Raw genomic sequence first — 23,502 nt, forward strand, 5'->3', positions numbered from 1 at the left:
TGTGTGTGTGTGTGTGTGCGCGTGTGTGGTTTCAATATTAAACCTTCTACTTTGTCCATTATACCTAAGCCATTAAAGATACTGTTGAACAATAACCAGAGTTAATTATCATCTTTATAAACTAGACACTCATTCAAACCTTGACCTTCTCACTGTTGACGTCATACTAAAGGAATCACTACAACTTATAAACCAATAAACAAACCCCCTTTCCACAGGTACCGTTCTATAACCACGCCCACTAAACTTTCTCTCCTGTGATTGGCTAGTTGTGAACCACTCCTGACCCGCATATATGGTGAGGCTGCACGTGTTGCCTGAAGTACGGTACAAGACAATCGGTAGGTGGACAATTCTTCACCAGGTGTGGATGCTTCCAGTAAGGTTTGGTGACGTTAGGAATCCAATGATATTTCAATAAGACTACAGGTGTTCTAAGCTCGTGAGAAGAGGACAGGTGTGCTCTCGTTAGTACCGTGCTATATGGAACAGGTGTAAGAGACGTGAGGAGATATGACAGGTTGTTATGGTTGAAGTGGAGCAGTGTGAGGGAGGGGCCAAGGACGCACCTACACAAATGAGAGGGGGGAGGGGGGGAGGGGGAGGGGAGGGGAGACAGCTTATCTATCTATCTATCTTTATTTGTTGACACCTGGTGGGAGTAAATTACCCTCTAAAACACCTGGATTTATGTGGAATTTAAGAAAACAGTTGACTAAACGAGGTACTAGGGTCCCTTACCGCCCCCCCCCCTTCCCATCTGTGGCCGCCCCGTTTGTTTACAGGTAACATGAAGGTGATCTTGTTAATGACGTCGTAAATAAACCCTAAGGAATAGAATTTGTGGAATTACAAACATACTTCCTTGTCTAAATAAAAATAAATAAAAGCTTGATTGATAATTATTTAGTTATTTTAGCTGTTTAATTGGTACAATAAATCATAATTAATTGGTTTAATTACCTGGGTAAGCTGATCTAACCTAACCTAACCTAACCTAACCCCAAGGTAGTGTTAAGGTATTTAAACATAAGATAAAATAAACTAGGTTAGGTTAGGTTAAATCAGGTCAGGTCAAATCAGCTTAGTGGAGACACCCGGTTAAGAAAAAATTATATTAAACAAAAATATTAAATCGAAGAGAAAATAACTAATAATTAACATTTAATCTTTTGTTTAATTTACGTTCATTTATCTTTTGTCTTTTCCTATTAGTAAATTAATTGTCCTCTGAACTAGACTCGTGGGAGGATTCTCTGTTTATTTACCCTTCGGAGATCAACAGTACAAATTTCCTCTTTTAACTTTTTTTTCTAATTTTTTATTTTTTTTTATTCGAATTAATTATTGAAAAGTTAGAGAAAGTAAGAAGAAAGAGAGAGAAAGGGAGAGTGTGTGTGTGTCTGTGTCTGTGAGAGAGAAAGGAGAGGAAGAGAGAGAAAGTGAGAGAAAGTGAGAGAAAGATAGAGAAAGGGAGAGTGTGTGTGTGTCTGTCTGTGAGAGAGAAAGGAGAGGAAGAGAGAGAAAGTGAGAGAAAGAGAGAGAAAGGGAGAGAATGCATCACCAAGTCTTCTTTCAACACCAACGCCAATATCCGACACAGAAAACCATACCAAGTTGTTACGTTCCTCTAACCTAACCTAACCTAACCTAACCCAGCTTTCAGAAGAACATTGGTGCCTGAAAAGTGTGTTAAATTCCCCCAATTGAAGTTAATTAAACCAACTATTATATCTTTGGACCATTACAATCTTGCTTAGGTCTTTTTAGCTCTTATTTTGGTCCTATTTGGTCTTATTTGGTCTTATTTGGTCTTATTTGGTCTTATTTGGTCTTATTGGTCTTATTTGGTCTTATTGGGTCTTATTTGGTCTTATTGGGTCTTATTTGGTCTTATTGGTCTTATTTGGTCTTATTGGTCTTATTTGGTCTTATTTGGTCTTATTCTCGTGAGCATCATTGACATTATAAGTCTAAAAGGAAGTTGGAAAATATGACTTCCTTGAGGCTATTAATTTGTATATTATAAACTACATGTATTCAGGGAAGGTGATGGAGGCTACTTTTTGGGACATTTTTTCTAAAACTTTTAAAACTTTTTGAGTAATGTGTAAATAATGCCACTACTAGCAATCATCTGCGTCTGGCGTTCACCATATTCCCATCACTGGTATACTGAACTAAATTCACATCCGCTAACACGCTTCATCGCCACTACTAGCAATCATCTGCGTCTGTCGTTCACATCCACCAAAACGCTTCATCGCCACTACTAGCAATCATCTGCTTCTGTCGTTCACATCCACCAAAACGCTTCATCGCCACTACTAGCAATCATCTGCTTCTGTCGTTCACATCCACCAAAACGCTTCATCGCCACTACTAGCAATCATCTGCTTCTGTCGTTCACATCCACCAAAACTCTTGCATCTCCTTCAACTAAAATCGTCTTTCTTTTATGGTACAAGAATCAGTGTTGACTTTCTGGAAACCCCTAACAGGAGGTAGTACCATTGATCTTCTCTGACCACTCCTTTTAGTTCTAGGGGCTCAGGGGCTAAGGGGCTAAGGTAAGGTGAAGGTCCCCCGGGTTATACTAACGGGTTGACCTGATGAAAAACTGGAACTATAAACAAATTCCAAACTTTATGCTGGACTTTCTCGACACAGTTATGAGCTATACCTTCTCCCTTTTCATGTCCTGGAAACGATACTGATTTATTCTTTTTAGTTTTTGATCAATTAAATATATTTTTTTTTTTGTTGCAGTTATTACATGATTTGGTTCTTTGTCGTGTGTATTAGAATCAATCTTAGATATGTGTTGTTATTCTGAATTATTATATACGGGTTGTGTTTTTACGGGTTGTGTGTATACGGGTTGTGTTTTTGTGTCTTTGAGTTCTATCTTGTAGTTGTACTTTGTAGATCCAAAACCATTTGTAGAATCTCAGGTTGTCGTCTCTACAACCAGTTACAATTTTAATTTTTACTGTAGTTCCTCATTCTGTAAAATAAGTTGTAGATTAATGCTTTAGAAAGTATTGATAAAGGTGTTCTGTCTCTTGTCTTATTAACCTCACTTTCTAAGGGCGTTTCTCCGCCAGGGTGTAAGTTCGTCTGCTTGGGTAGTGAGGGCGTGAACTGTGTCTCCTCCTACGTGAACTCGTCTGTAGCTTATTACAGGTTCACCTAACTGGAACACGAGGCAGATGATATCCCACTCGTTCTGATGGCTGAAAATTTACTTAAGTTTCATTTTTTTTTAACTTTTGTTCGGGATTTTTTTTGCAATTTGGGTTAAGTTAGGATAGGTTTGGTTAGGTTAGGTTTGGTTTGGTTTGGTTAGGTCAGGTTTGGTTAGGCTAGGTTAGGTTAGGATAGGATAGGTTTGGTTAGGTTAGGTTTGGTTTGGTTTGGTTTGGTCAGGTCAGGTTTGGTTTGGTTAGGTTAGGTTTGGTTTGGTTTGGTTAGGTCAGGTTTGGTTAGGTTAGGTTAGGATAGGATAGGTTTGGTTAGGTTAGGTTTGGTTTGGTTTGGTTTGGTCAGGTCAGGTTTGGTTTGGTTAGTTTAGGTTAGACACACCACCTTATAAACACAGCCTCTCATCCTATCACCACCTGGAGATTACCCTACCTGTACTGATCACCTTAATCTATATCTGTACTAATATATTTAAACGAACATCACGGGTCCCCATTGTTTATATAAAGACAAAGAGAATATAACTCTTAATGTTGTCTCTGTGTTGGTCTACGTGCAGTTAATGGTCCTTGTTAACTCTCAAAGGTTCACATCTGCTTCTTACTGTGAACAAAAGGCTATCTTGATGACCATTTTACTTATTAGATAATAGTGATTAGTTTGATGTGTGTGTGTGTGTGTGTGTGTGTGTGTGTGTGTGTGTTCTGATACATTTGCGTGCGTCTCTGTCCCCATGTTCACCTATGCTTTGATGCGTGTATGCTTGCGTGTGTGTTATCGCCTGATGGTGTAACAGACGAGCCGTGGCCTTCATCACACACACATCCTGTCTATGATGAACACATCCGTCTAGGAGTCTTCTCGCTTGATCCTCCCGCACATTCCTCCCGGGGTCGTCATCACTCAAGCACAACCTAGCAGATCCTTCCCTCTGGTCGTTCCTTTCCTCCCCTGGTCACTCCTCTCCTCCCCTGGTCACTCCTCTCCTCCCCTGGTCACTCCTCTCCTCCCCTAGTTGCTCCTCTCACTCCCCTGATCGCTCCTCTCACTCCCCTGGTCACTCCTCTCCTCCCCTGGTCACCTCTCCTCCCCTGGTCGGTCGCTCCTCTCCTCCCCTGGCTGCTCCTCTCCTCCCCTGGTCACTCCTCTCCTCCCCTGGTCACTCCTCTCCTCCCCAGGTCGCTCCTCTCACTCCCCTGGTCGCTCCTCTCCTCCCCAGGTTGTTCCTCTCCTCCCGTGGCCGCTCCTCTCACTCCCCAGGTCGCTCCTCTCACTCCCCTGGTCGTTCCTCTCCTCCCCTGGTTGAGTACATTACACTCCCACACGACTGAGGCCCAGATCAACACCTGTGGTTGAGATAGGATTTCATAATGCAATAAAGACGTCAGTTTTACCACCATTACTGTCACAGGTAAGGTAAGGCAGGTAGATGGATCACACACACACACATATCTACCTGACGACGGAAATTAATGAGTGAAGCAAGAATTTTGGACACTAAGACTCGATCATAAGCAAGGATGCGTGAAGCACTCCCAGGTGTCAAGGTTACTGGGTGCTTGACGTCTAGGTTGGCATATTTGACCCTTTAGTTATAAGGTTCTCTTTTAGTTATGTTATGGGTGAGATTTTCGTCGTTACAGACAGTGAAGGTGAGGCACTATATTAACTTAGTGTGTGTGTGAGGGTTGGCTGGAGGGCATCACCACAAATTATGGCCAGCGGCGTCAAGGAGTGACTCCCTCTCCTCTCCCTCTCGCCTATCCTTCCCGCCTATCCCTCGTCTCTCCCTCTCGCCTATCCTTCCCGCCTATCCCTCATCTCTCCCTCTCACCTCTCGTCTCTCCCTCTCACCTCTCCCTCTCCTCTACCTCTCCCTCTCGCCTCTCCCTCTCGCCTCTCCCCTCTCTCCTCTCACACCTCTCCTCTCGTCTCTCCTCTCACCTCCCCTCTCACCTCTCGCTCTCGTCTCTCTCCACCTCTCTCTCGCCTCTCCCCTCTACTCTCCCCTCTCGCCTCTCCCCTCTTACCTCTCCCTCTCCTCCCTCTCGTCTCTCCCTCTCACCTCTCCCTCTCGTCTCTCCCTCTCACCTCTCCCTCTCGTCTCTCCCTCTCACCTCTCCCTCTCGATCGGTGGTCACTAACTCCTCCTTCCCTTCGCTATACACGATACTTCCCAATGACTATCAAGGCCGACGGAAAGCCTCAGCAAATTACCCCACCAAATGACTTAAATCTTTCAAATATTACCATAAATACTCTAATAATTTCCATCATCCTTAATATTTACTTTTTTTATTATTTAACCAATTTTTACTTAAGATGAACCAACTGACCACAAGAATGCCTTTTACGATTACAAACTAGAGATGACATTTTGTATTTTTTTTAAGGGGGAGGGGTGAGGGAGGTAGGGGTGAAGGGGAGGGGGTAGAGATTATGTGGGGAGGGAGGGGGTGGAGGTAGGTGAATTTAGAGGTTAGACAAAGAACGTGGAGAGAACTTTAATGTAGGTCTGAGGTGGAAGATGTTCACGTGTGTGTGTGTGTGTGTCGGACAGATGCTGCGGTCACCTTTGTTATGATGCGTGTGCTCTCTCCCTCTCTCTCTCTCTCTCTTAGACTACAGTAAATAGATGTAGACAAGGTATATAGAGGTAGACACAAGGTAGATAATACTAAAAAAGACTCATTGACACCATACATTATTTAGCCAAACTAGACCATCTCTGAGGCGCCTGAAAAACCCGGAGTCGAGGCCATAAAGACGAGGATGGGGTAATCTACTTTAGTTGTCTGTGTTAGTCGCTTATTTTATTGAGAGGAACCCGTATATTTTTTTTTTCGGGGGCTTTTTGAGTACAGTGATGGTTAGGGTTAGGTTAGGTTAGGATTAAGTTAAGTAGTAGCCATAAGTAGATTTAAGTATTATCAGAAATTAGTTACTAAGTTATGTTATTTATAAAAGTGGTTAGGTTAGGTTAAGAATTGGGATTGAAATCATGATATTATCTATTTATTTCAGCTCAGACAGTCATTTGTTTTTCATATATAAGACTTTAATAAAACACACACATGGCTATAACTTGTTAACTTCACTGCTGTAATTGTAAAACTTTATTAGCGAATATTCTCGGGAGTAAATGAAATGTTTTACACCGTCTCTGCGAGGAAGCATTAACATAACCAGTCCTGTGCTCGCGCGCTCTCACGCCAAGCTGCCCTCCTGGCTCTCACGTCTTGGGTTTTCATCGTTAATTCTGTTTCCTTGATGTTGAGTCGCTATGATTCATCATTTTCTTAAATACAGGATGTCTTGCAAGGTCTTAACGCTGCTGGTTCGATCATAGTTTAGTTTTTAGTGATATATATTGAAGTTCTTGTTGATCTTCGTCCCCCAACAGTGTCGTAATCCTGGTAATTCATCTTTGTAGTAATTCACAATACACAATAATTCTTTTGTTGGTAAATATTATAAATATAAAAATGTCGTCTCAGTGTACACATGGGATACTTGTTCAGAATTCTATTTATGAATCAGAGTTCTAAATCATAATAAAATCGTTTCATCATGCAGGTACGACTGCACAACAATTGCCAGATGGTACGATAATCATGTGATCCTAAAGACAACAGATATGCCCTCCTGAATAAAGCTTAACGTTATCATAAATATTACGTACTGTCGAATGATAACTAACATAATTTTTTTTTTTTTTTACTGGGATTAGCCCACCCGGGCACAGGTCACTGACCTACATCACGGCCTGGCAGGCGAGAATATAATGATAATAATAATAATAATAATAATGATAATAATAATAATAATAATAACAATAATAATAATAATAATAATAATAATAATAATAATAATAATAATAATAATAATAATAATAATAATAATAATAATAATAATAATAATAATAATAATTAATAAAAATAATAAAATTATTATAGAAAATAAATAATAATAATGATAATAACCATAAATAAATACAAAAATGAAAAAAAATCAAGAGTGAGAAACGATATATGTATGTTGTGTTGTCAATAGTAAGAGAAACAATTGAGACCCTGCAATTGTGTGTAAATGAGGCAGAAAGTCAGATCAGCAACCTGGGACTTGGTCACAAATGGCAGCAGGGTCGCCTACTACCTACTATATTAAGAATAAACGACAGATTTCACGTCATTATAAACTGAAACTTATACAAATGTAAGACAGTTTAATCAGGGATACCAACATTATTATTCACGACTTGGGGTTCTAGGAAGTCTCCACACACACACTAGGCGCCCTCTGTATGCTCACCTCACCGCTCAGTTTCATTCGGTCACGCACCCCATGAACCGTGACGGATATAACTGGCGCACTTATCACGGCAAAATTAGTGTCTTGAATTATACAGATTATATTCATCTATAATTAAAAGGCGGGTGACATAATCCTCCTCGACGTGAACAGTAATATTTCTGGTGATAATAACAGGGCAATATATACCCTGAATAAATATTTGAATAATTGACGAGAAAATTATACCCTAATCTCTTCAAGTAACAATGGAGAATATAATTATATAATAATTTTCTTCAGACACTGTTAGATGTTAACTTTATGAGGTAGATAAGGAGAAATAAACACTACCTGAATTAATTATCGTATGGGGGAGCTTTTATTGTTGCGCCAGGAGTCACGGGGTCGTCTTGGGGAGTTAGGAGTCGTTTTAGGGAGTTAGGGGTCGTTTTAGGGAGTCATGGGGTCGTCTTGAGGAGTCAGGGGTCGTATTATGGAGTCAGCAGTCATCTTAGTGAGTCACAGGGTCGTCTTGGGGAGTTAGGGGTCGTTTTAGGAAGTTAGGGGTTATTTTAGGGAGTCAGGGGGGTCGTCTTGAGGAGTCAGGGGCCGTATTATGGAGTCAGGGGTCATCTTAGTGAGTCACGGGGTTATCTTGGGGAGCCACGGAGTCGTCTTATGAAGCCAAGGAGTCGCCTTAGGGAGTCAGGGGCCGTATTATGGAGTCAGGGGTCATCTCAATGAGTCACGGGGTCGTTATAGTGAGTCAGGGGTCGTTATAGTGAGTCAGAGGTCGTTATAGAGAAACAGGGTGTCGTTTTAGGGAGTCAGGGCGTCGTTTTAAGGAGTCGGGTCGTTTTAGGAAATCAGGGGATCGTTTTAGAGAGTCAGGAGGTCATTCTAGCGAGTAAGACAAAACCTGCGCCACTTTAACCAAGAAAATCCTCTCGTATGCTTTGTCAATATTGCAACCTGGAAATAATATCAAGGACACTAACATAATCACAGGGAACAATCTACTTTATGAAGCTGTGGGTGAAAGATAAACACCCAGCTTGAAGGCAACGATAACCTAAGGGCACCGCCAACCTGCAGGACAACAGCCACGTCTTCGTCATCGCCTCCTACTGGAATTCCCCGTCTATTTTAGCTCTTCTTTTCTTTTCTGTCTATAAGGGAGAGATAGATTGTCTTTAGGTATTTGTAAGCAATGGTGATGTAGCTACTGTGATGTTTGGTAATGTTATTGAAAGTAGGAGGTAGTGATTGTAGTGATTGTTGTTGTTGTTTTTTGTGGTTGTAGTGTTGGTTGATAAGTACCAGTGTCTCTCTACTGAAGACACTGATCCTCTTTTGTTCTCACTATAAGGATGATGAAACACCTATAAACGAGAGAGAGAGAGAGAGAGAGAAAACGAGACAGAGAAAGATCAAGAGAGAGATAGAGAGAGACAAGATATCCACTAACCTCCACCTTCAGATGATGACAGTGCTACAATCCCTCCAGCTGCCTCCTATAGCCACTGCTTCACTTAATCCAATTTTCGAGGAGCAGCTTCAAGGCCGAGCAACAGAGTATAAAAGCCATGATGATTTATTGGTTTGGTTAAGTTAGGTTAGGTGACTGAAGCAGTAAGTGTCTGGGTTTGTTATAAGGAATTGTCCGGTAACGAGAGGTGTACGGAGAGAGAGAGAGAGAGAGAGAGAGAGAGAGAGAGAGAGAGAGACCGACCCAGGAGTAAATAAACTACCATTAATACAGGAAATGATCGTGTATAAACAACCCAAATGTTAGATAAATGTTAGATGTGTAGCGAACATTCATCTGGTCATTTAGAACACCATGAGGACCTAAGAATGAGTTAGTATGTTAGATGAAAGAGAAGATATGAAAATAGAACAAACTTTTTATATATATACAATTGAAACATATATAAATACCTCCCCCACACACACCCACCCACACCCTCACACAGCACTCACACACACCCACCACCCACCCACCCACTCCTCCACCAGCCCACCCACCCCTCCACACCCACCCACCCCTCACACCCCACACCCACACCCACACCCACCCACACCCATCCACACCATCTTTCAAAGCCACCAAAACATAAAACTTCTGGTAACCGATCAAAACACTCACCTCACCTTACCAATAATTAATTAACCTGTAATGTAGTGAAGGTCTTAATCTTATTATCTATTTACCTGGTATATAAATGTCTCTCAGCCATACAGACTCTCCTTCACACAGACAGTATTGATATAATTCCTTCGTGTATGCTTGAGTCGTGATTGTATTACGTAGTTGATATTGTAAGTAGTGGTTATTTCAGTATCAAATATTAATACATAAAAAATTTGTCTTTTTTTTTGTAATAGGTAAAATAAAAATAGGAACTAGAAATTTCATCAAGCAATAAAAGGTTTTAAAAGTTTTGGGTTTGGATTTCAATATTTTAAAGAATTGGAGTTTATTTTTTTTGTAATGTTTATACAGACTTATAAAGAAAATGGAAAAGGAGAAATAAAAAGAGTCAGACAGAGAGACACTACCTGACTCACCTCAGCCTATTACACTAGACACCGTCACCTACCTAGCTGTCACACCCCCTCAGGCTCAGGTGCTGGTGTCTGGCTCACTCACCTGCACCATTACCTTTTAAACACCTCCACACATTAGTAAACATGAGCTTAATTACTGACACCCCCCTGTCACTTGCCAATCTAGTGTATCAGCCGACAGTAAATGTTGATACGTTTTGGCGTGACTACAACTACGACTACGACTAATAATGCGAATAATAATAATAATACAAATAATAATAACAGCAAAAACGAATATAACGATAACAATGATAACAATAATAACAATAATGATAATAAAAAACACAGTCATTGGCCAACAGGGTCATTTCTGCATGACTAAATTACCACAAACATGAGAGCTTAAGGGTGTACCGTGACAAGCTGTGAGACTCGCCATACGAACACATACTGTAAGGTCTCAGAATTCCGACGCTCAACAAGAGGACACGAAGGTTGAAGCGAAACATCACGGTCTGACTCCTACAATAACAACCGCGATGAGACACACCACGTGGAGTTTACCTGATAAATTGATGAGAAAATATGTGGAGTTATTGCTTCTTTTTTTTGTGTGTATTAAATGTTCAAGCTGAAGGCATGTAGCAGAACCCTGATTTTCTGGTTGTATTGTATCGCTTTTGTTTTCTGGTGTTTTGCTTTTGTTTCTCGCGCTGCAAAATAATCCTGGTATATTTTCTGAGCCAGCTTTAAATTTCCTACATTTTGGGGGGGGGGTAATTTTGTAGGAAAGTAATTGTAATTTCATCTTAGAAATAACAATAATAATAAAGGTACGAGTCTGAAGTATCTTATAAACAAAAAAATTATCTGGGCTTTTTTTTATAGTCTTCTGTGGAAGTTGAATAAGTTATCTCCGTTTTCTTTGATTGAATTCCGGAAGAGAAGTTGAAAGATGCTAGTTTTATGGTCTCTCTCTCTCTCTCTCTCTCTCTCTCTCTCTCTCTCTCTCTCTCTCTCTCTCTCTCTCTCTCTCTCTCTCTCTCTCTCTCTCTCTCTCACAATGTTACAGCCACCAGTAATTATCGACCATAAGCCAGTCCTATGCTCTGTGTTTTACAAGGGGTTATAATGGTACACCTTACATCTTGCCTGACCTCTCATGTACCCTGCTTGAACAATACACAGTTTGTTCTTCTCTTCCTCTTTTTTCTCCTCGCTTTCTCTTCTCCTTCTTCTTTGTATTATTCTTCTTTCTCTTCTCCTTCGCCCTTCTTCTTCTTTCTCCTTTCTTCTCCCCTTCTTCTTCTTTGTCTTTTTCTCCTCCTACTCTTCCTCCTTCTCAAACTTTTTTCCTCCTCCTCCTTCTCCCCTCCCCCTCTCCCCTTCCCCTTTCCTCTCCTCCCCACACATGTTCCTCCCATCACGGTGTCTACAATCTTCACGTTCTCTGTCTTCCTCCATCATTGTTTACACCCTTATTATTGTCTCCATTGTCTACACTCTTGCTCGTGTGTATTTTACTGTTAGTCTTTGTAATAATATTCATCTCAGGTGGTAAATAAACGGATAATTATTTGCATACGTTAATAAGCAGGTATATATATATGTAAATGGGAGAATATATAGACACACACACACACACACACACACACACACACACACACACACACACACACACACACACACACACACACAATAATACTCCAACTAAGACAGACCCTTTTTTTTAGTGACTGGGCATACTACTGAAGAAGCAGCAGCAGCAGGAGAGGAGAGAGGGGTAGGAGGGGACCTCATGACTACTGGAAGGCAGCAGCAGCAGCAGGAGGAGAGAGGGGCAGGGGAGGGGACCATACTACTGAAGGTGGCAGCAGCAGCAGGAGAGGAGAGAGGGGTAGGGGAGGGGACCATACTACTGAAGGTGGCAGCAGCAGCAGGAGAGGAGAGAGGGGTAGGGGAGGGGACCATACTACTGAAGAAGGCAGCAGCAGCAGCAGGAGAGGAGAGAGGGGTAGGGGAGGGGACCATACTACTGAATGCTAAGAATCAGGAAATCAGAACCTGCTTGACCTGTCTGCATCGTTGTAGGAAAAGGTGTGTTTAGTGGGGGAAATTATATGTGTTTTGTATGTAGATAGATAGATAGATAAATAGGTAGACAGACAGACAGATAGATAGACAGATAGATAAATAGACAGATAGACAGACAGTTAAGTAGACAGACAGACAGACAGATAGACATAAATAAACAGATAGACAGATGTAAATAAACAGACAGAGAGGTAAGTAGACAGACAGACAGACAAATAGATAGACAAACAGATAAATAGATAGACAGATAGACAGAGACAGACAGACAGAACAATAAATAAATAGACAGATGGAGAGACAGAATGACAGACATATAGACAGGTGAAGTTAAGTTAGGTTACGTTACGTTAGATTAAGTTAGGTTTGGTTAGGTTAGGTTAGGTTAGGTTAGGTTTGGTTAGGTTAGGTTAGGTTAGGTTAGATTAAGTTAGGTTAGGTTAGGTTAGGTTAGGTTAGGTTAGGTTAGGTTAGGTTAGGTTAGGTTAGGTTATGCTCCTCCAGGATAACACACTACAAAGAAAGCACCGTCCGGCATCTCATGGGTGACGTCACAAGCGGTGGGGGTGATGAACCATACGGAGGTGCAGACGAGAGAGAGGTCAGTGTCGCGTGAGCCGAGCTGGTGGAAGGACGTGTAGCTGGGGAGGGCCAAAGGTAAGACGCTATACACTCTTAACATCAGTGCTTCGTAAAACACATTACATTGTAACCACGTAAGACAGACTGCATTGTAACATAGAGAAAATGCAGCTCGAACTGTATTTTGATATAGATGCTGCGTTAAGAGAAATACGTTTACAATAGGTACAAAGCATTATGTTATGCTCTATATGCTTGAGGACTATGCTAATATGACCTTCAACATTATATTCCATACCACTTAAGACTTGCTGTATAATATATAATTACTCGGGTACTGTCTGTGAAGTTTTCTCAATACAAATTACAGGTAAAATTCTACCTTAATTGGCGAAATGTACTCACCTGAAGTTACCGTTCCTTAATACAGGTAATTTTAAAAGAAATTAATCTTTCATTTTAGAAGTTAGGTTATGTTTGATGCAAATTTGTCACGGTGTTATTTTTGGACCCTGTGTGTGTGTGTGTCTGTGTGTGTCTGTCTGTGTGTGTGTCTGTCTGTGTGTGTGTCTGTGTAGGAAAAGGCAAAGAATACGTTTATAATATGTCTGTAGGTTAAATGATCAGTACCATACCAATTTTCAACTCAACTCATACGTACACAAAAATTTGGGTGTTCTTGAGACAAACACACACATAAACACACACATAAACACACACATACACACAGAGGTTACAAAAAAAATAGTATCGTGCCAGATCTGAACCCCTGATTGACCCTTTCAGCGCCGCTTCACTGCTGACACGCGAGGTATTTCCCGTTGTATTTCAGTGGTCATGAATGAGGAAGTGTTAGTGTGGGAACAGCTTACCTGGGGATTGGATCTACGTCTCTCTCTCTCTCTCTCTCTCTTTTACGATTCTGGCATTCTTAAAACGACACACTACCGCCAAGAACTAACAAGACATAAGCAGTTTATTCCTCCTCCAGTACATCAACGCGAGAGTGAAGGCGCGTAGTAACCTTGGCATTGAACCTAACACAACGATAACAAAAACTAGTACCCTTATCATCACGTAATATTCACAGTATTTTTTGGTTTAATCGCTATATATTAATTGGTTATATGATTTTTAGGTTTATTATAATGCTTTACTATATACTCTGTCTATATCGTATTTGTTTATGGATGAGAATTCGATAGTTTCTGCGTAAAATGTCTCATTAGAGAAAATTGGTTATTATCTTGCTCGTTTGTTTTTTTAAGTCTGTTCGATCATCAAATATCTATTTAATCTTAATAATTGTTACCTTTTTTCCTCTGATATATGTTTTCCTTCTTTCTTTCCTTCTTTAAACTGTAAATTCACGAGAGTATAACATAAATTAGAGTAATGTATGTGTCGTTTATACACCAAACTGCCGACCGCTTGAAAATACACTTGGATAGCTACTTACTGTCTGCGTTGAAATTTCCTGAGCTATAGCGCGTACTGTACTTTCGTTAATAAATAATTCCTTAATATACCTGTAAATATGTACTGTTTTTTTTTTACTATAATAAACCCGAGACCATAAATAAATTAATTATGGTAAAGTTAAATATAAAATAATAATTTCAACATTTTAAACACTTTTATCCCTTTCCTGTTATAATTACGCCTTCCATTAAAACTAACTAAGATCTTGTAGCTACCAGGATTAGCTATATATTATCCAGACACCAGGTATATCCAGGTATTATCCAGGTATTACCCAGACACCAGGTACACAGCCCCTCGTACACAAGAACAGAGGCAGGTCGGCACGTACACCTCTGGGGCTGTTTATGGCCACAAGGTAAGGCTGTGTACCAGACAACTTCCGGCTGAACTTGTCTAAACTTTTGGGGTTTCAGAAATATAGATCGACACATGAAAAATAAAAGCATTGATTCTACCACTACTACTACTATTATTACTATTGATACTGCTACTACTACTGTTACTACTACGACTACTACTGAAATGATTGATAATTACACCAATACTAATAGAAAGTGTTATGTTATTATCACAGTGTTCGCTATTCACAACAGAGTGCATTGTATTGAGACGGGTGTGAAGGGAAGCAATGTCTGTGTGCGTCTGTTTCAATTAGTTCTTTGTTATGATGAGTGTGTGTGTGGTGGACGGTACTGTTTGTTTTGGTCCGTTTGTGTGTCTGTCTCAATAGGTGCTTTGTTATGATGAATGTATGTGTGTCTGGTGAACTATGCTTCTGTTTATGTGTGTGTGTGTGTGTGTGTGTTTGGTTATGCCTGATCTTGTTGCGTGGCGTTCCCCTTCAGTAAAGAGAGAGACCCTGTAATGATGTTATGTTTGGATCGAGAACCACTTCCTCTTCTTCTGTCGTGGGTGTTCGTCAGTCTATTGTTATTCCTTCGTCTATAGACAGAGATTTAGATGAATTACCGATTATTATCTGAGTCTTGGTATAAAGTTTTTGTTTGTAAGTAGTTAAGATATGAAGTAATCCTGTTATTTACTCCCTGCTGTTATTACAATGACAAGAAGTGTATGTCTGTGATGGTATGCTCTCTTGTGTGTGCGTGCGTGTATGCTTGAGTTGTTTATGCTTGTCTGTTTATCTGTGTGTGTATAGGTAGGTGTGCATGTTTTTGTTTGAGGGTACGTGAGTCTACTTTCATTTGGGTGTGTGTGTGTGTATTTTCTCCTGAATGTGTGAGAGTTTGTATACAAGAACACCTACATTCTCGTCAGTACAGGCGGGTGGCGACGGTGGTAGAGTTTCAGACCCTCAGGGGGAAGTTTGCGGTCGCTGGGATACGCGCCTGGTTATCGTGGAATATAATGGCCGATAATTCATAAAAAAAAAAGATCACAGGTCGTGCAATTGCCGGCTTGTCGTGTTTTCCTCGACAGTTGAACTCATCGCTTGGAGTTCAGTGGCAGTGAGGTGGTAGGAGGTAGCGGCTGTTGTGGGGTGCTGGGTGGATGTGAGAAATGCCACAATAAGAAAGGGGTCTTAGGGTAGAACTTGGCTAGGAGAAGGAAGGGGGAGATAAAACGATGGCAAGTGGTGGTAGTAGTGATGGCGATTCTAGAGAAGTCGAATCTATATATAGTAATGGATTTTTTCAGGTGTTACAAGATCCCCAAAAAAAAATTATCTTTAAACTCCTTCAGGTTAATGTGTTTGTCTCTCTCTGGTACACTTAGTCTGTAGGTCCCCATCTGTCGTGTATGCCTCTCGTTGTTAAAGGACCGAGAGGAAAGGCCGCACCAACAAGCATCGGTCTTTCGGGTGTAATTCCATCAGTCGTTGTGTACGTCAGCAGGTAGCCAGCTCTCAGGAACCGTAAATAGAGCTGATGTGAGTTAATGTGCGGTCAGAATACACGCAGCTGAGAGACTTATCAAAATTACACCCGTTGTATAAAAAAACATAAAGGAATATATTATAACATTCCTGTACAAATAATTAAAGATGTTTATGTTTTTTTTTTATTGATATTTTAAGTTCAATTAGGTAAAAAAAAATATTTCATTTAAGCACGTCTCCCCTATCATATTCTCTTATATCATAATAAAGAATAATGTCATAAGAACATCCACATACCAGGGATTTTAAGACATTAATTTATGATCACAGTAGTAAATATTTCGGTTCACCTCAAGACACCTGTAAACCTAGCAGCAGTAGGTCTGTCTGTCTGTCTGTCTCTCACTGTATACCGGAAGCTTTTAACTACCACCATCGCTACCACCATCGCTACTACCACAATCACCACCACAACACCTACCTGAGAGACTGTTCTTACCTGTGGCTCCCTTCCCTCCTCCTCTTCTTTCTTCACTGTTCCCGCTTTTGTCGCTGTATCTCTCTCTCTCTCCCTGCTATCCTCCTTCCTTCCTTCCCCCCCTCTCTCTCTCTCTCCTTCCTTCACTCTCCCTGCTTTGTCTCTACCTCCCTCCGACCTCCCTCCCTGGTCGTCATAACGCGTCACGCAGCGATGAGTAGCACTAATTTTGACCACTTACCTCCTCCTCTTCCTCCTCCTCCACCTTCCCTGATTCACACTCACTCTCATCACTTTCTCCTTCTCTTCTCCTCTGTGTCTCTTTCTCTGTTTCCCTCATCTCTTCGTTATTGTTTTTTCTCTATTCTTATCTTCTTCTTGTATCTTTATTCTTCTATTTATCTCTCTCTATGTTTCTTTCCATTTCTCCTTTATTTATTTCATTCTTCTGTTTTTTCTTGTTATTCCTGTCTCCTCCTCCTATCGTCCCCTTTGCTTGTTTTCTTAGCTTTATCAGTCTTTCCCTATCCTGTAATACTTAATATCGCTATTCTTCCTCTTTTCGTTACTCTCTCTCTCTCTCTCTTCCTTCTTCTTGATCTGTCTCAGTATAGTTTCTTTCTCTCAGTTCATCTTTACTCCCTCGTCCTCGTCCCCCTACCACTTTAACCCCTTCCCCTCCCATCACTTTACCCCCCTTCTCTTCCCAATTTACCCCTCCCCCCTCCTCCCCACGTATATAAACACTGGAGGGGGGAGGGGTGGCTGTATTCGCTGGCTCCATTTCTCATCATTTTCTCCCTCATCCCGGGTTCCAACACTGACCACTCCGCCAACCATTACGGTCATCAGCCAGCTTGCTCTCCAACACTCCACACATAGTCTTCTGAAAACCTCAAAACATTCCTTATCGTTCAATGTTATTTTTGGGTAACGTAGCTTAATGTGGTTGTTATTTTATCTAAAGTCTTTTGAAATTTAGTTTACATAGTCTGTATTTGTTCATTGAAGTCAATAAACAGGAAAATATGTAATTGTCATTCATATAATTGTTCCAATATTCTGTTATATTTAAGATGTAAATATCATGATTTTGTCTCACTTATTCTTCAAAGTAACTATTGAGATATACAGTATATATATAAAGTCTTTTAAAAATTCTAAATATTCTTAATCTTTATCTGTCAAAGTACGTTTTATATATCGATCATAACATAATATATATTTCACTCATATTAGTTTAATCTTGTTTAACCTAAAACCGTATTAGTTCGACGATAAAAACAACACCACTTCTCATCATGAATCAAAAAACTGTCTTTTCCTCTTTGAAACTCACCTTATTTAATGTCGCCGAATTTTCTCATAAATAAGTAGAATTTCCGTGCGAGGCGCCACAAATTTCTACCTGGAACAATTTAAACTATTTTTTGTTTCCCGCCATAAAGTTCGTCGTCTCTCACGCCACAGTGGTGAAAGGATAACGGGGACTTAAGGCGCAACAACCACTCGTCGGGAAGGTCATTGGCTCGATCTGTGGTGACGTCATCTCTAGCCACGTATGGGAGAATGACATTGGTAGGGCCAGTGATGACGCTATAAATGGTCTTACAGGGGAAAATATCATTGGTAGGGCCGGTGATGACGCTATATATGGTCTTAAATAGGAGAATGCCATTGGTGGAACCAGTAATGACGTTATTTATGGTCATGTATAGATAATCCAATTGGGTAAGCTGATGGTGAGGTCATCTACAGGATTAAAACAAGAGAAAGGTCAGGTGTAAGGTCGGTGATGACTTCATTCATGGCCAAGGTGACCACGCTAGGAAGCACCTCAGACCAATGTCATGTACACTCTCCAGTTCCTTGACTTCCTCGAACTCTTAAGAAAAAATAATAATTACGTTCAGGGATTTGAATTACTGGCATTAATTAGGTGTTACTCCTTAACCAATGATCGTCTCCCAAAGATAATTTCACAAGTTTCTTAGCCAATCATCGTCCCCCAAAGTTACATCACCGTGGGGACTCAGCCAATGACTGTTCCCAAAAAGTTACATCACAGAGGACTTAACCAATGACTGTCCCCCATTTATACCATCCCAGGGGACTCAGCCAATGACTGTCCCCGAAATATAACATCACATGTATCTCAGCCAATGAACCTCCCACACACCAGAAGCCATTATAAGCCCCAGGACTCGAGTGTTAGTAGCTTTTAAAACGATAAAAATGAGTGGCATGGAATTTCCTAGCTTGTGGTGGAGCCTCGGGCATAGTGCAGGGAGGACGGGAAGGCGCTAACAACACACACACAGAGGTCGAGCCAATGTTAGTCTGGTGTAACTTTAATGAGAGTGTTAGTGAAGGTTACAGACGAACGCCAGACGCTAGTGACTGCTCGTGCTGGTGATCTTTTCATATGACGGGACTTAAGAGTAAATATGACGGGAATTATAGCGATTTATTTTTATACTTTGCAATGTGGACTGGAATGGCCACTTGGAGCTATGATTCTCTCTCTCTCTCTCTCTCTCTCTCTCTACTTCCTCCTACACCTTACATGTGTTGGAGAGAAAGACACACACACACACACACACACACACGGCAGGTAGGACCCAGCCACGCCTGCTAACTGTCGGCTCCTCGAGGGAAAAAACCGGTGTCGATGTTCTTCTGAATTTCTGCTGCTCGCGTGTAGGGTAAATGTGAGGTTAGGTTAGGTTAGGTTTGGAGTCCCCGGGTGGTAGTAGGATATCCCAGGTGAGGAGTCCCAGGGTGGTAGTAGGATATCCCAAGTGAGGAGTCCCAAGGTGGTTGTAGGATATCCCAGGTGAGGAGTCCTAGGGTGGTTGTAGGATATCCCAGGTGAGGTGTCCCAGGGTGGTAGTAGGATATCCCAGGTGAGGAGTCCTAGGGTGGTAGTAGGATATCCCAGGTGAGGTGTCCCAGGGTGGCAGTAGGATATCCCAAGTGAGGAGTCCCAGGGTGGTAGTAGGATATCCCAGGGTAGTAGGGATATCCCAGGTGAGGTGTCCCAGGGTGTGATGACCTTGGTGAGGGCGTGGGTGTAGTGGTGCAGGTGGAGACGTGACCGGGGCATGGTGGGAGGCTGCTCTCTCTCTCTCCACCGCTGCCATATATGACACCTTGGTCCAGCAGTGTTCCGTTCCTCTGACGTTAATGAAGCATAGACAGACAGACAGACAGACAGACAGGTAGATAGACAGATAGACAGATAGAGCACCTGCAGATCAGCCCACCATCTCATCTTATGATATAAACAACCCCAACCTAACCTAACCCCGTCGATAGCATTAAAGAGGTGTTTAATCTACAGGTTATACCCAATGTTAATACCACCGTGTGTACATCTTCACTACACAACACTCACACACCCTTGTGAATGACCTCCCATCCAGACAAGGGCACGAACATTATACAGTATCCGGGTCATATAGCGACGAGTCCTCCCCCTGAAGAGTAATGAACGGTGTGTCTAATCCATAACACGGATATATGACTCGAGTTACTGAGACTTACGTACAAACAGCATAATAAATATACCTATTGAATTGTATGTGTTTATCCTTAACGTTACTAATTGCACTCAGCATGTGTTAGGTTTTTTATATCAACTCTTGTGGTCTGTTTAGTGTGTTAGGTCAATGGGCTTCGACATCAATGGGTCTCACCACGTACATCAATGGGTCTCACTACGGACATCAATGGGTCTCACCACGTACATCAATGGGTCTCACTACGGACATCAATGGGTCTCACCACGTACATCAATGGGTCTCACCACGTACATCAATGGGTTTCAGTCACCCTTAGGAACTTACCTGAGTAGTGAAGAGACAGGTGAGATTATACGATGATTAGGAAGGTTACCACATCACCCCTCCCTCTCTCCCTCACTCCCTCCCTCCCTCACTGAGACATCTTGTATGACCTAGAATACTGAGTAGCTTTGAGGTGTACTGATGGTTAGCTCTCTCTCTCTCTTTCTCGTGTGAGTCTTTAAATCATTTGCATAATCGCAGACTCATTATAATTAGATACTTAACAACCTTTACTTACAACAACAACAAAAACAAACTCTTAAGTGAAAAACATAAATAAATCGTTACATTACAACCATATAACCTAGTAAACGTCTTCAACCTTTACGATTTAGTGTTGAAAGTTGAAGTTTACGATCAGGTGCAAAAAATATTAATTACAACCAGGGGTCATGTTCCCTACCTTGTCTCTCTCTCTCTCTCTCTCTCTCTCTCTCTCTCTCTCTCTCTCTCTCTCTGTCAACACATTTAATGAACACCAAAAAAAAAAACTTACCTTTTTTTTCTGACTTTAGTGGGTATTGGGCGGCGGTGTGGACGGTACCAACCCAACACGAGGCGACACAAGGGTTGAGACGTTTTGAGGGATGATATAACCAGACTTAAAGTGAATTCAAGTGAGAAACATATTTTTTTTTTCTTTGCTCGTCATTTTAAAGTATAAGGGGGATGTATTTTCCTTTCCTAGTGAGAATTTTGGGGACTGGAATACGAATCAATAAATATATAAAAGAGGAGGAGGAGGAGAAGAGGAAGAGGGGGAGAAGAAAGGGAAGAGGAGGAAAAGTGAAGAAAGTGGAGGAGAAAAAAAATATGTAATTTAAGACTAGGGGAAGAAGGAGGTGGAGGAAGAGGAGGAGATGAGGAAGATAATGAAGACCTGATCCGGTTTAGGAAGGAAGGGCTTCGTGCCTGTACCTCCTCCTCCTCCTCCTCCTCCAGCGCCCCTCACCACTATTACCTGGTCCACATTCCACGCTGCAAGAACCGTTTAAACGCGGTGGCAATTTCGCGGCCACTCCTTCGTCTGCTGTAACTCCCCCTGGTGCTTGGAATTACTACTATCATCACCCTATCCTATAATCCCTCCACTTTATCCTTGTGTAGTTCTCGTAAAAGATCAAGTTATACCTTCACTCTCTTATTCCTGTGATTCTTGTTGTTCGTCCTTGTATATCCGGTAACTGATGTAATGGTGGTGGAAGTAACGTAGATCTGATAAGTTATGGGGTTAGGGAAGTGATAGAGGGAACTACTTAACTCTCCTATGTTATTTCAAGAGGATATTCAGTTGTGTGTTTCCAGGAGTTACTGGTCGTTGTTGTCTAAGTTTTGATGTTCCTTGGTCTAAGAATTTGAGAGACGTGTTTGGGGATATGAACATAGAGGCTAGATTAATTAGTTTGTTCATGTGTTGTTATTGTTAGTTACTTCTGAAGTCGATTAACTGAAAGTAAACGAAGACCAAAAAATAGTGTGTTTATTTATATCACTAAGATTTGTCGTAAATTGTGACTCGTAAGTACAGAGAAAATTCCACAGTATAGTAAATTGTAAGTAAAATTCGCTAATAGACGAACAAAATATATTGTACGAAGAAGAATTTTTTCTTTTTCTTCTCATAAATCTAAAGGTTACGTTGTATTTATTCTTTTTTAGTGAGCTTTATGGCGGTACCGTCTCCTCATCACGGTCACGCGCGCGCCCCTTCCAGATGATGATTATTTACTCACAGTTACAACACTCCCGCCCCAAAAAAAATAATGATTTGCCACCAATCTTGAATATTTTTTTTTCTGGCGATGTGTTGGCGTAAATAAACGGTGTAATTATATGGTTGGGGAACCTCTTTAAGGGAGTCAGCACCAACAATGGATCATCCTCCCCAGCGGGCTATAAAGGACAAAACACCCTCAAAACAAAAGAGCATCGTGTATCCAACCAGCATCCTGTCCCAAGCGTTTATATTTGATGGAGGTGACGTGCTCAGAGCCACTGTGGGATCATGGCGTAGTGTGGTCTTTCTTGGGATATTTTCGCGGCAGTTTTCGTCCTCTGGGAAACTGTCTGGCAATATTTTCCTTAGTGAGAGTCGTCCAGGAGTTTGTCGAGTAGGAAATTGTCCAGCGTGATTTTGTCCGTGCGGTGAGGAACCTACAGTAGAGAGTGGATCATTCCTCTTCGTGACGCTTTAAGAGGCCTCAACACCGCCGCCCGCTGCTGACGATGACACAGAAAACCTCTGACAACCCGCGCCATCTGTAGGGCGTTAGTGGTGGTCGACACACACACACACACACACATTGTAGTCATAGTACTATAGTTGTAGAAGCGATTTCGTATATTTTCATTGATAATAATTCGTGACGAGTAAATATCGCCACTGGCCGCTTTACAACACGACCCTTTTAGCGTTGGCTTCTGTAATAGTTCAGGACTGAATGTGTTTGTTGTCAGGGATTTTTCTTTATAATATAACTGTATACATAATGGTGATGGATTATTATTACTATTAACTATTGGTCTGGTGAACATACTAGGACATGGGATTGGTCTTTAGATTAAAACGAGTTAACTAGCAAACGTAATTACTTTTAACTCTGGTGAACTAATTGCTTATAAATGAAGTTTCAATTATAACTTATAAAAACTAATTTCATAAGATAACACCGAGTCTGTTAATATGAAGATCAAAATCACCTAGTGTTTACCTGCCCCCTCCCCCCCCCCTCCCACCAACCTTGCTGGGGTGACAACCTGATCAACCAGGATGCTACGGCTTATTGCCAATATGTAAACATGATCCAATAGAGATTAATTAACCACGAATGATGAACTAAGGGTTTCTACTCCTCCTGCCATCAATCTCAATCACGAGACGAATGAGCGAACACTGACCAGGAATTTTAATCGTCAATCACAAAGATTAACTCATAATGGGAACGTAAGATAATGAGTTACCTGATGATGAGTTACCTGATGATGAGTTACCTGTCACAGTCCACACCGCCGCCAGCCACGACAGGTGAAGGAGGCACTTGGTAACACTGTGACTGGAAGAAATATTGTGGGGTTGTGGTGTAGGTGGAATACTAATGAGGTGAGGGTTATTTTAAGGTTGGGAACAC

The sequence above is a fragment of the Homarus americanus genome, unplaced genomic scaffold, assembly GCF_018991925.1.
Source record: "Homarus americanus isolate GMGI-L3 unplaced genomic scaffold, GMGI_Hamer_2.0 scaffold57980, whole genome shotgun sequence".
NCBI lineage: Eukaryota > Metazoa > Arthropoda > Malacostraca > Decapoda > Nephropidae > Homarus > Homarus americanus.